The 14,066-nt window shown below is 40.1% G+C and overlaps 1 long non-coding RNA gene across 1 annotated transcript in view; it reads left to right on the top strand.

Annotated features, from left to right (window-relative positions):
- LOC103783160 (uncharacterized) overlaps window positions 1-11,386 on the top strand; it is a 90,814-nt gene extending 79,428 nt beyond the window's left edge. Inside the window, exons 6-7 of the long non-coding RNA XR_004672186.3 lie at window positions 4,692-4,820; window positions 11,321-11,386. This is a non-coding gene — a long non-coding RNA (uncharacterized LOC103783160). The remainder of the gene's footprint in view (window positions 1-4,691; window positions 4,821-11,320) is intronic.
- The last annotated feature ends 2,680 nt before the right edge of the window (window positions 11,387-14,066 follow it).

The following is a 14,066-nucleotide window of genomic DNA, read 5'->3' as shown; positions in this document are numbered from 1 at the left end:
CATGCACTGAAATGAGGAAATGGGAGGAGTGTGGGGGTTGAGGAAATTAGGGTTTGGGGCACACAGTTATAAGGAGCCAAACTCATTCAACCTTTTTAAGCAGCAAAGGAATGGAGCAGCATTCAGAACTGTTGCAAGAAAGCCAGAGAGCCAGCCTTGGAGGCCATGCACCCAGGAGCACAGCCCAGAGGTCTCCATGGCCGCTTCCCCTGACACTGCACAGCCACTGGGCAGAGGCAGCCAAAGTCTAGGCTGACACTGGAAAACAAACACCAGAACCTCTGCCCCTGCTGCCAGAAGCTCCAGTTGTCACTGTCACCTCCCAAGTAAAAAATATAAATAAAGGACTCCGTATGGTTCCTACTTTTCAGTTCCCTCTTCTGATATGGAGTACCTGATGGGCAGAGCCTGGTGTGGGGCTGCAGAGGAGCCTGGCTCACCAGGCCTCTGCTTTCCACTGCCAGGGTTTGAGAGCAGAGCCCCAAACAGTTATTCAAAATGGCTTTGCAAACATGGTAACCTTCACAGATATTCTTGCAATCACGGTTTTTGCCTGTTACTACTCAGTGAACAATTCAATGTTTTTTAAAAAAAGAATTTGATTTTTTTTCCCTCTATATCCATCTCTAGACCGACCAGGTTTCTTGTAGACTAGGTGCCCAGTCTTTCGCCAGACTGTGTAAAGGCCTGAAGCAGGGTAATAAAACTGACATCCCTGTTTGAGAAATAGTTCTGGGAGAAAATGTGAAGATACTTGAAATCTGTAGATAAATTCAAGAAAAAAATTAATGATAGTCTTTAAGCATAGGAGGGAATATATAGCAAGTAAATGATAAATGGATAACTAACACTGCTTAGGTCGATATGAAAAAAAATTGGAAATTTGGAAAATCCTGGTCTAGTGTTCCTTAAGAATAATCATCACTAGATTAATTAGAAAATATTAATAAGGAATTATTAACTATTTGTTGCTACATTTATTGAGGGGTTAGCAGTTGCAATGAACTGAAGGTTTTTGTCCCTCCAAAATTTATATATTGAAATCATAATCCCCAAGGTGATTAGGCAACAGGGCGTTTGGGAGGTGATTAGGACGTGAGGGCAGAGCCCACAGGAATGGGACTAGTGCTCTTGCAAAAAAGGCCTAGAGAAACCCCTGGCACCTCCTGCCGGTAAGAAAGTGCTGTCTGTGAGGAAGTGAGCCCTCATCAGACACTGAATCTGCCATCACCTTGATCTTGGACTTCTCAGTCTCCAGAACTGTGAGAAATAGATCTCTATTGTCTACAAGCCGCCCAGTTTTGGTATTTTGTTATAGCAGAATGGACTAAAACACCAGTGCTAAATAATGCTGTGTTCAATGCTGATTTTCAACATCTCACTTGATTCTCACAATAACCCCAACAGGCAGGACTAGGCTTAGAGAATGTAACTACTTTGTCTTGCTAGTAAATGGTGGGGGTCCAATGTCCTAAGCTCTTGGCTTCAAAACTATATGCCCCAAGTTAATCTCTAGCGAGATATGATGTCTAGTAAGGAGGAAAGGAGAGGACCTGGGTGATCCACAAACTTAACAATCTGCCCTGAGTAATCTCATTAAATGTGTATTTTAACTTTGTTTTTTAAGTGTCATTAACATGTTCTGCTAAATCTTCACTGCTGGGAATTTATCCTTATTTACCTACAAAAACACACATATAGGTACAAAGGTACATTTTCCAGTTTTCGTTGTGAGAAGAAAAAAACTGGAACTCTAACATCATCATTTAGGAATTTTTATCAAGTTTCATGAATTATGAAATATCTATGTGATAGAATACCATGCATCTTTTAAAGGTATGGGAGTATCTTTAAGATATACTTTCAAGTTGAAAATATCCAGATGAAAAATAGTGGATATCGTGATTCCATTTGTGAATAAATACACACAGATTTTTATGCTTGTAGATACATTAAAAAATTCTAGAAAGATATACAAATACTTGTGGGAGAAAGGGGAAGTTTTATAAAGGTCAAGGAAGACCTTTACTGCTCAGTTACTATCTGTTCGTATGGTTTCAGTTTTCTACCTTGCATATAGATAGATAACTTTTTATTCTTATTTAAAATGAGTGTTTTTAATCAACTCTGTATGTTTGAAAGATTGTTGAGCCTTTTGAAAAAATTCGTTTAGGTCTTTATATACTTCATTTTAAAAATTATAAAGCTGGCCAGGTTTGGCTCATGTCTATAATCCCAGGACTTTGGAAGCCCAAGACAGAAGGATTACTTGAGACCATGAGTTCAAGGCTAGCCTGGGCAACATAGTGAGACCCTGTCTCTAAAAAAAAAAAAAAAAAAAAAAGATGAAAAATTAGCCACATATAGTGGCACTTGCTTTAAATTTAATTAATTTTAAAATTTAAAATTAGCCATATGTAGTGGCACTTGCTACTCCAGCCAGAGTGACAGAGCAAGATCCTGCCTCATAAATATATAAGTAAATAAATAGCTATATAAAACTTTGCGTTAATACCAAATATTTTTTGTTAGTCTGATTCTTAAGTATTTATTGCTAAACTACATGTTACTATGCAGACATTTACTACAAATGGTCAGTTTCCCTTTAAATTAAAAAATACACAGATCTATACATTCACAGCATGAATAATCAAATGGAAATTTAATAATCATAGCTAAGGCTTAATTTGGTGCTTCCTCAGTGCCAGGCTTTGTGAAAAGCATCTCATTCACGTTATCTCCCTAAATCTTCACACCTCTGCAACCTTGATGCTTGCCCTGCCCATTTTGCGGAGAACAGAGGGAAATGATTTGCCCGAGGGCATGTATCTGGGGAGCCATGAAAGCAGAGGAGCCCAGAGACTCTGAACCCAGATGTAGGAGCCCAGATGTATTACACATGACTCCTCACTGCCTCCATATTCAAATAAGTTTGACTCTGGAAATATGATTGTGACATTCCCAGAGACATTTGGCTCACACCTCCTTATACATATGTAGTGCAATGTAAAGCTTTAAAACACTAATGATTACTTAACACTAGTATCTGGGAATGTTAGGGCTATATTTTCTGATCTATATAATATTAATTTTGCCAACAGTACTTGGTATTCATGGTATGATTACTGATCGATAGGTTGAATTTTTCATATACCATAGGTAACTAGAGTACACTGGCTAATTATACTTGGTGGCTATATCAGTGGTAAATAGAAAGCTCCTTTTGTTTTCGTCTTTATTACTAAGAATATATCTGAAATCTATTAGTACTCATTTTCTTAGTAGAATAGCAAAGAGATTTTCTTTTGATGAAAGAATTTCTTATGGAATCGTTATAGCTATCAATGACCATAATCTAAAAATATATTAAGCTGAATTTCTATTAGAAGTGTACTATATCCTGAAAAAAAAGTTTTTTTTTTTATACTAAGTCAGTAATGTGTGTTTGTTTTAGGTAATTTTCTCATATTTTCTTAAAAAATAGAATTTTTACAATGATTCTAGCTAATTGGATTCCAGTTTGCTAAGGTTCAACTACATACTAAGATTTCAACAAATTCCACAAATGGGTAATTTGTGGATTGCTGGGTTTGGGGAAAAGTTCTGCAGTGAAAGACACTAAATGCAGTGCAAAAACTGAAAGCATTGTTTGTAAGAAGGAAGATGCTGTGGTTTTACAGATTATATATTCCTGACACACCTGAAGCCTCTCTCCCCTGTCCTACCCTGAAACTCCCTTGGAGTTGTGATTCTTGTTCCTCGTGCACCCCCTTTAACTCCTCCTTTAAGATGATTCATGGCCAGGTGTGGTGGTTGACGCCTGTAATCCCAACACTTTGAGAGGCCAAGGTGGGTGGATCACTTGGGGTCAGGAGTTTGAGACCAGCCTGGCCAACATGGCAAAACCCAGTATCTACTAAAAATACAAAAACTAACTGGACTTCGTGGTGTGCACCTGTAATCCCAGCTACTCGGGAGGCTGAGGCACAAGAATCACTTGAACCCGGGAGGCAGAGGTTGCAGTGAGCCGAGATCACGCTACTGCATTCCAGCCTAAGTGACAGAGCAATGTCTCAAAAAAGAAAAGAAGAAGAAAAAAAAGAAAACAAAAAACAAAAGACCATTCATATGAGAGAGAGAGGCTCTTAATCAAATTTCTTACCTAATACAGAAATGTCTTGAATGCATTCCTGAAAGACAACAATCCAGTAGGAATGTTAATTCTTTTCATTATACAAAATGCCTTATGTCACTGAATATTTCTTATGTCAGACAATTATAACTACTATAGTCCTTCAGCCACGAAACAGTCAATTATTGACACTACTTCTGGCAGCTGGAGCAACTCAGATTATAAATGCTAGTTCCTCTGCAGACTTCCCAAGACTTGTTGACCTAAAACCTTTCCTTATCCAGTTAGGGGGTTGTTGAAAATAATAAAGCCAAAGACCGTGCAATGCTCCTTATCATCTCTAGACAAAATATCTCTTGGAATGCATAGCCTGCCTTGTCTTACATGATAAAGCATCCCAGACTAAATTTATATTTCACATGGATGGAAGTAGTGCATTTTCCATTAGGAAATGGAACAGTAAGGATGGATTGTTCTCAGGTACCCACATCCAGGGACACTATCCAAGAAGCCACACAAAACACGTTTTAAACAGACAATATTCCTTTTCTCCTTGTAGGGTGCTTAGCAGAATCCTCAGCTCACAAGATGAATAAATGCAGACTAAATGATGCACAAATAATCTTCACACACAACCATCAACACACGGAAAGACAGCAGGACGGCCAGATCCCAAGCTAACAAACAGGTAAAATTTGCATAATTAGGTCTTCAGGTGTCTTTAGTTATGAAATGTGTCTGATTCACTTGGTGATTCTGGGCGTCTTAAGCTGGGTCTGTTAGAAGCCAACCTGGCTCACGTTCTGCCAATCCGCTGGGTGTTTGCTGTGCTGGGTATCATTAACCAACCAGTTTGATAGGAGTGCTTTGTTTTCTGCACTGATGAAATTTGTTTTCTGAGCTGCCTGAACAAACAGGTTATTTAAGCCATTGTGTGGAGAAGGTTGGAGGTGGTTTTTGGAGAAGACAGATCTCTCTTCCAAGGAAGGATTATTATGTGGTTGCAGTAAGAGATGAGAAATTATTCTCTTGATGTCCACATGTCATTGAGGCCACAGCAGGGCAGGGAGGCAACCCTTCATATTGATGTGAATGGTGGAGTGTAACTCATCCAACCAGTTTCCCCTGAGGAATTTCTCAGCCAAACACTTCCTAACCTCTCTCCTCCCTTATGTATCCCTAATAGATTGGAGTGGGGGAGGGGTGGCGCTGACACTGAAACCTTCAGTGCTTGTTAGGAAGACATCTAAAATATTTTATTTGAGGGCAGTAAAATGAAGAAACCAGGTTGCCTGGTGGGAAAACCATCAGCTTTTGAATCATCAAATTTTGAATCAAATCCCAGCTCTGCCAGCATTAGCTTCATAACCTCAGACCCTCTCTGCATCTCAATCATCAACTGTAAAAGACTGCTGTGAAGTTTAATAAGACACCTAGAATAGTGTCTAGCGGTGTCCAAAGTGTGGCCTGGCCCAGGACCAGTATCTGCATCACCTGGAAACTTCTTAGAATTGCAAATTCCCAGTCCCATCACAAACCTAATGAATTAAACTGGGATGGAGAGAAGGTAGCAGCAACCTGGTTTTAACAAGCTATCCAGGTGATTCTGATTCACAAGAAAATTTAAGAACCCCTGGCCGGGTTTACAAAAGTCCCTCAATAAATGGCAGCTGTTCTATCATATTAGTGTAGTGTTTTACAGCTTACTGATTTGCTTGTTCATTCACACTACCATCTACTTTGCTCAGGTTTACATTCCCTTTGACCCAGTAATTCCACTTTGCAGAATTTTCCTAAGGAAATAATTAGAGATGTTCAGAAAGATTTATTTGAAGAATTATTCATGCACGTGAAAATTTAGAAACTAATGTCAAATGAACAATATGAAACTGGTTCAATAAATTATGGCACACCTATATGATGGAACACAGTGCAGCATTTTAAAATCATATTGTAGATCAGTGTTTGTCAGAGCAAGCTCTGAGAATCACCTCCATCAGAATCTTCTGGGGTGCTTCTTCAAAAGGCAGATATCAGATTTATGAGTCATCATCTGAGATTATGAATGAGAATCTCTGCGAGTGAGAGACTTCAGAATCTTTATTTCCCACATGCTCCCAGGTGAGTGGTATGCACCCAAAAGTTTTCATATAATGTTTTAGATTAATAATAATATATGGAAGATATTCATGGTGTATTATTGAGTGAATGAAAGTGTGTTTTAAAGCAATATTTACAATATCTCAATAACATATGCACCATAGCCGTATATGTAAAAAGACCAAAATACATACGCTAAAATGCTAAGTAATTATTTCTGGACAGTAAGATGGCAATTCTGGTGATTTGTTTTCTTCTGTTCTCGATGTTTTGCATTTTCTGTAATGTATAGCTTTTCCATGAGAAAAGTAAAACCACATAATAGTGCATGTGTCATTAAACTATGGAGTGGGAGCTTCACATTTCATTAATTTTTTTAAATTTTTGGTTTCAGTAGAGATGAAGTCTCATTAGGTTGTTCTCAAACTCCTGGCCTCAAGGGATCAATCCCAAAGTGCTGGGATTACAGGCATGAGCCACCATGCCTGGACTTCTTGAGGAATGAAGGCTAAGATAAATCCAGAATTAAGCTGTGTATTAGTCTGTTTTCACACTGCTATAGAGAACTGCCAGAGACTGGGTAGCTTATAAAGGAGAAAGGTTTAATTGACCCACAATTCTGCATGGCTGGGAAGGCCTCAGGAAACTGACAATCATGGCAGTAGGGGAAACAAGCCTGTCTTACATGGTGGTAGGCAACAGAGAGCATGTGAGAGTGCAGGAAAAACTATCATTTATAAAACCACCAGATCTCGTGAGAATTCACTCACTATCATGAGAACAGCATGGGGGATACTACCCCCATAATCCAATCACTTCCTTCTCTCAACACGTGGGGATTACAATTCAAGATGAGATTTGGGTGGGGACACAAAGTCTAACCGTATCAGGCTGTAAACAAGTCCTCCTCACCTCTGCCCAGGGGATGCTGAGGCAGTCAGCCATTCATTAGGCAATGCAGGTGACTGGGCATGCTGCTGACCCCATCTGTAGTCCCTAGATAATCACTGGGGGCAGAAAGAAAGGAAATCAGAGCACTATTGACCTGGCACAGAAGTTATGGAGCCTTCTGTGGACTTCTTTTATAACAGGAGAGTTGCCCATCTTTCATGGGTGAAGCCCCTTAAAATGCGTAACAATTTCATCTTGGAGTTTGTGTTTTGTAGGTGAAGTCCAGAAGGACAATGGAACGGGGGTGAGGAGCTTCCTTATACACTCTCATTATCTCCCACCCCTCCACTCTCTGCTCCCTAACCCGCTTCCAGTGACTACAGCCATTTGGGCAGGCAGGGGCCTGGGCCTGCAGGGGGCGTGGAAGCTGGGTGCACACACCCCATGCACCAAGTGGCTGGGCAGGCCTGAGCTACCTGAGACCATCTGCACTCACCCTGTGAATACCCCTGTATCAAAGAGAGCATGAAATTAAATAGCAAGTAAGAGACCCCATGACAGGCCAAAAGAGAAAGAAGGGAAATCTTCCACGCCTCCCCCCACCACCACCCCTGCTTTTTGAAGGGACTTTGAGGGTTTTTTGTGTGTGTGTTTTCACTTGGGATCTGCAAATTAAGGTAGCAGTCCAGATGAGGACTTAGGGATCAATGCACACATATCAAAGAAATGAAAAGAGGGCTTATCGGAAGAGGTTCCTCCCTTGGTAATCATTTCTGGTGTGTCTGAGAAAACTAATGTACTCCAGAAGGGTGTATCCCTGAAGGCACTACTATGTAGAATAAATTGTGTGGTTAAGTCAGGAGTATTTTCTCAGAAGGGTGTCTCTAGTGATTATAGACCAGGACACAGCCCTACTTAATTATATGCAGTACAAATAATCATTCTAAATAGTCTTTTCATATATACATGAAAGAGTATTTCATATATGTATATATACACATATATATGAAGCCAGGACTAATTAGAGAAAGTATCAGGAGTGTGACAGACAAGTTCTTCAGCTTTTGCTAAACAAGATTGAGAGGAAAAACATAATTATCAAAAAGAGCTGAGTTCACCTTTCTTTCTAGAACTTATCTTTCCAATAGCTTTCTCTTGTTCTCACTTTGAGAAAAGAGTTAAAAATAAAAATGAAAATAATGAATTTCGCTTTGTAGAAAGCACACTCTAGCACTTTGTTCATTAGCATCTGGAAAGTCCAGGGCATTCATGCACAAACAAATTACAATGCAAATGCTTATTAATGAAAAATCTACAATATGCATGTTTATAAAAATCAATTACACTTCACACCAATTTCTAAATTACTCCCAGAGAATTAAAAAACATTTTAAGTTTCTAATAAATAAAAACTCAATTTTACTGCTCCGTGGAAGTGAGAACAATTCATTAAACTCCTGAGTCCTGCTGGTTGTCTTGGTGAGGGCCAAAGAGAGTTTAGTAATTACTCACATGTGGAAAAACGGGTGTGTATGTGTTTGAAGGAGGTCTCTTTTGGACCCAAACCTTGGCCTGGTTTCCCCACATCTCATGGACTTCTTGTCTTACTCTAACAAGAGAATTAGCCAGGGTCCTCTTTCCTATTTAGTATGGATACATATATTAATAAAATGTGTCCAGTTGCAAAGAACATGATGTAGATTAAGGAGCTGGCTTAAGGCATAGCTCTGCTTCCTCTCAGGGTTAAGACACAGCTCCATGGCTGGATCTGGCTGAAAGACTGGTGGAATAAGATTTCCAGACAGTTCTTCCCTTGGACCCAGGCAAATGGTATCCTAGCCTGAGGTGCCTGCTTTAGTTTTAAGAGGAGAGAGACTCATGAAGCCAAAGAGACATGCCCACCTGGAACCAAGGCACCCCCTTCTAGTCCTTGCTTTGGGTACCTTGAACTCTGAACTTTCTCTCCCAAATACCCTAGCCCTTCCACAGCCTGTGTGGGCTACTCTTCAAGTCACAGCATTACAGCTGTTAACTGCACTCCTAACCTGAGAAAGTCCAAAAGGCAACTCTTTGCAGGCTCCCGGGTTGCAGCTGCAATGTTCACATACACATGAGTGTGCATGGGGGTCAAGTTGCAGGACTGAGCAGCAGCTAAGAACATAAAAGGGGCAAACTATGAGTTGGAAGGGTGGAGGCCTTCATCTGTACTCTTGCACCGTCTGCAAATGTTAGAGATGGATCTGCTGCCAGGAGACCACATGTGCAAGGGCCTGAGTAACCTCCTAGGAGAAAACATCTTAAAGGAAGAGGGAATGAAGGGATGATTGTGAGGGCAGCATAGAGTCTACCCCTTAAATTTCTCATTCATAATGATGTGAAACTCAGCCCACTTGAAGCTAAAACTTATTGAATAGCATTTAGTTTAACATAAGAAATGTTCACTAGGCCGGGCTCAGTGGCTCACATCTATAATCCCAGAACTTTGGGAGGCCGAGGTGTGCAGATCGCTTGAGGTCAGGAGTTCGAGACCAGCCTGGCCAACATGGTGAAACCCTGTCTCTACTGAAAAATAAAAAAAAATTAGCTGGGTATGGTGGTGGGTGCCTGTAATCCCAGCTACTCAGGAGGCTGAGGCAGGAAAATTGCTTGAACCTGGGAGGCGGAAGTTATAGTGAGCTGGGATCACACCGCTGCACTCCAGCCTATGCAACAGAGCAAGACTCCATCAGAAAGAAAGAAAAGGAAAGAAAGAAAGAGAGAGAGAAAGAAAGAAAGAGAAAGAAAGAAGAAAGAAAGAAAGAAAGAAAGAAAGAAAGAAAGAAAGAAAGAAAGAAAGAAAGAAAGAAAGAAAGAAATGTTCACTAAACTGCCAAAGTTCCCTGGCCTTTTACATATAATTAAATCTTCTGGAGATTGCTCCCTGTGAGATATTGAATATCCAGCCATTTAAACCTATGATGTGGCCAACCAATGCTGCCAGAGAGGACAGATGCCACGCTAAGACTAAGAGTGAGTCCACTATCAGCTGTCTCCTCAGTGCTGCTTTTCTTGCTAAGCACAAGGATATGTCTCTGCTTGCCTGAAGTTTTGCCTGTCATTCTTTGGGCTGAACTGATAGCAGCTAAAACATGGGACCCCAAATTTCAAGCTTTGGTTAAGCTGAGAGCAGAGATGTTCTTCTCAAAGGCAGTGTGGAGTCAGACATAGGCATGGAGAAAGAAGAGTGCACAACTTCATAAAAGCACTCAGTACCTGAAGGGCACTCAAACAAAATGACAGGAAAATCCCAGAAATGAGACAGGAAGGGCAGAGACAACCAGGCCCCATCCATAGACTTGCCCACCGCAGACCCTGTGAATCTGTATAATTTCAGTTTAGGTTTAGTTGCTTTAATTGGCTGAGAAATGAGGCTCTGTATATGGAAGGAACCACAAACAAACATTTTTTAGTTCATTAAAATTTTCACCATATTGAAATAGGCTCGTTTTTGGTTTCTTTCCTTTTAAAAACGTATGTGGTGTTTGGGAGCTATATCTCAGAGTCATCTATGTGATAACGTCACTTTTATGTTAACAGTCATTTGGTACCAGGAGTATTTTTTGAATAATTTCTTTGTTGAGATATAATTCATATACCATAACATTTACCCCTTTAAAGTGTAAAATTTAGTCGTTTTTAGTATAGCCACAAAGTTATGCAACTTTCCATACATCTAGTTCTTAAAATGTTTATCATCACCCTAAAAGTCCCATTATCCATTAGCCCTCACTCGCCATTCTCCCTGTCCTCTCAGCCACTGGGAACCCGTAATCTACCTTCCATCTCTATGGATTTGCCTGACCTGGACACCTCATACAAATGGAATCATACAATATGTGGCCTTTTGTGTCTGACGTTTCACTTAGAATAATGTTTCCAGGGTTCATTCATTGTTTATAGCATGAATCAGTTCTTCATTCCTTATTATGCTGCATAATATTCCATTGTATGAGTGTATCACGTTTGTTAATCCATTCATCAGCTGACGCACATGTGGGTTGTTTCCACTTTTTGGCTATTATGAATCATGCTGCTATTAATATTCATATGGGTATTTGTGTGGACATATGTTTTTAATTTTCTTGGGTATATATTAAAAAGTGGAATAGCTGGGTCATGAGTGTATTTTTTTTTTGTATCTTTTAAAATCTCAAAAAGGGGAAGATGATGTTTCAAATGATCATCTGAATGCTGGGTTTCCACCTTCCACCAGGAAGTCATATGGTGTGAGTATGATCTCTCCTTCTCTAGGCTAATGAAAAGTTCTACATCCTGTAGAAACCATTGGTTGTTGAAACAAATCTGAACAGATCTTTCTCTCTCTCTCTCTTTTAATTTTCTCTCATTTTTTATTTTTAGCAAATTATCCCGGATCCTGAAATATATCTTTTGATAGAAATGACTCTGGTACTTTCCGCAACTTACTTTCTATGGAGCACTTTCCTAAAACAAGATTTGTATTTAAATATTCCTCCTTCTACAAAGTATTAAACAGTAGTAAGTTCTGCAACGTTGACAATGGAAACCTGGCAATGTGCCCTTGTTTGACTATTAAGGAATTGCTTCCAAGTACCACAGGGCCTTGAAGACCAAAATAACACAATTACCTGGAAGGTGAACAATGGCAACTTATCAGGTGTGGTAAACACTTTTTTCCCAAGAAGATCCTTTATTCCTTCTGAATGCACATCAAGAAGGAGCGAATACATAAATCACATATTTGTTAATAAGATGTGCATTGCATTTTTGTCCATGTAAGCAGCTGACTTGATTGTACACCAACTAGTTGAAAATGAAAAATTAAGTCACAGGGGCCACTTAGCATCAAGTCACTTAAAAATAATAATTTCATGTTATTTTTGGTAGACTTTTCTCCCCTTAAACTTGTTTGTAGACATAGCTACAGTTTGAAGAAGAGAATGCTTCCTCAGAAATGTGCTACATTGATAAGTTATGCCATAAAGAGGCAGAATCTATTTTTGACTTTTGAATTTGACTATTGTAACTGATATTTCTCACTTTCCATGCGTGTCATCATAGGTTTTTTCCCTGTAGATGTTTTAATCCTTTCTGGTTTTTCCTTGTTTTTTTTCATGTTTGACCTCCTAAGTCCTGAATCACCAATTTCACCACTTGTGATTGTTTTCAAACTAATGTATTTCACACATGCGTTTCGGGGATACATCCATCAGGAGAAATATGCTAGTGCCAGTACAAAGTCATCTTTCTAATTTGTTAATGCATGTCTGAAAAATACAGAGAGTGTGAGATGAGCATAAAAATAACTTGAAACAGAAGGCTGAGAAGCAAAAGGGAGAGAAAATACACATAATAAGTAGTTTGTTGATTCTTTTCCTCATAAACTAACCCACATGTCACTGCCTGCTATGGGGCTTGTCTAGTGCCTGCACTTTCACGCTTACACTAGCGGAGTTCCAGGCCACTGATTCTCAGGATTCATGCTTGTCAGTATTCATGCTTGTCATGCATGCAGCATGTTCATTTCCTGGCAACCCTTCTAAGAGATGGAATATTGTAGCCTCATTCTAATCACAAGTTTCCTCGGAAAAATTCCTTGGATGCTGTGCAAACCACTCAAATTCAATCTTTCAACAGAGATCACTGAAATGTATGACATCTGCAATTATGATTTGTATTTGTGGTCCTTGTAATTTGTGTGAATATCAAGCATCCAACATGTCAGAAACAGTTTGCTGTGTAAACAAAGGCACCAATGAGATGTAGGCTTGGGCTGCATACAGAGCTTTGTACATGCCACTCCGCGTAGCAGAGAAGAATAGGGTGACACAGTCTGTGTTTTTCTCAGTTCAGCTAAGCAGACATTACTAGGCACAGTGAGCTCAAGACATGGAGGGATTATAAGAATAACTTGTTTCTGAGAAGCACAGGAGATAAACTGAAAAAAAAGGTCTATTATAATAGAGCAGTAGATACATAAATAGCTGCTGTGGTGGTATAACCTGTGCATATACATTATTAGAAAATGAGGAATTTATTATGTGGAAATAATCTCAGAGGATTTCATTACAGGGTTAATTGCTAAGCAGACTACTGTAGGAACTATACGATTTTGTTTGTTGAAGTAAAGAGAGAATGTCTTTTGAACTGTGGATGAAGAGTAAAAGCAGAAGGGTAGAAAGTAGCCAGGCATTGTGGCTTGCACCTGTAGTCCCAGCTACTTGGGAACTAAGGCGGGAGGATCGCTTGAGCCCAGGAGTTTGATTCTGCAGTGAGTTATGATTGCACCTATGCACTCCAGCCTGGAGACAGAGTCTCCAGTGCAGTCAAGTGCAGTGGTGTGGTCTCGGCTCACTGCAACCTCTGCCTCCCAGGTTCAAGCGATTCTCGTGTGTCAGCCTCCTGAGTAGCTGGGACTACAGGTGCACACCACCATGCCCGGCTAATTTTTGTATTTTTAGTAGAGACAGGGTTTCACCATGTTGGTCAGGCTGGTCTTGAATTCCTGACCTCAGGTGATCTGCCTCCCAAAGTGCTGCGATCACAGGCGTGAGCCACTGCACCTGGCTGAGATCCTGTCACTTAGAGAAAAAAAAAAAAAGGAAAGTAGAAGGCCCTGGCAATGTAGTTTGAAATTTAAAACTCATCTATTCTACAAGTCTCCTCTAGTTAAAGGAGTTCATGTGACTTAATTCTGGCCAAAATGTCAGCAGAATCCTGCTAGGTGTCAAAGTGAGACAACTTTGCTATTCCCATGCAGAGGCAGGTGTGGCTGGCCCTGACCTTCCTCGGCTCATTCCTGCCTGGAAGGGCATGGCAATGGGGTCTGAAGCTGCAGTGGCTCTCCCAATGTGAGGGAAAGGCCAGAGAATCCTGCAACGCTGCTCCCAACATGTGGGTTCTCTTTCTGAATGTGAGAAAACGA

Source organism: Pan paniscus, chromosome 5 (genome assembly GCF_029289425.2).
Source record: "Pan paniscus chromosome 5, NHGRI_mPanPan1-v2.0_pri, whole genome shotgun sequence".
Lineage (NCBI taxonomy): Eukaryota > Metazoa > Chordata > Mammalia > Primates > Hominidae > Pan > Pan paniscus.
Note: the sequence above shows the minus strand (reverse complement) of the source record. Positions and strands in the feature narration are given on the sequence as shown.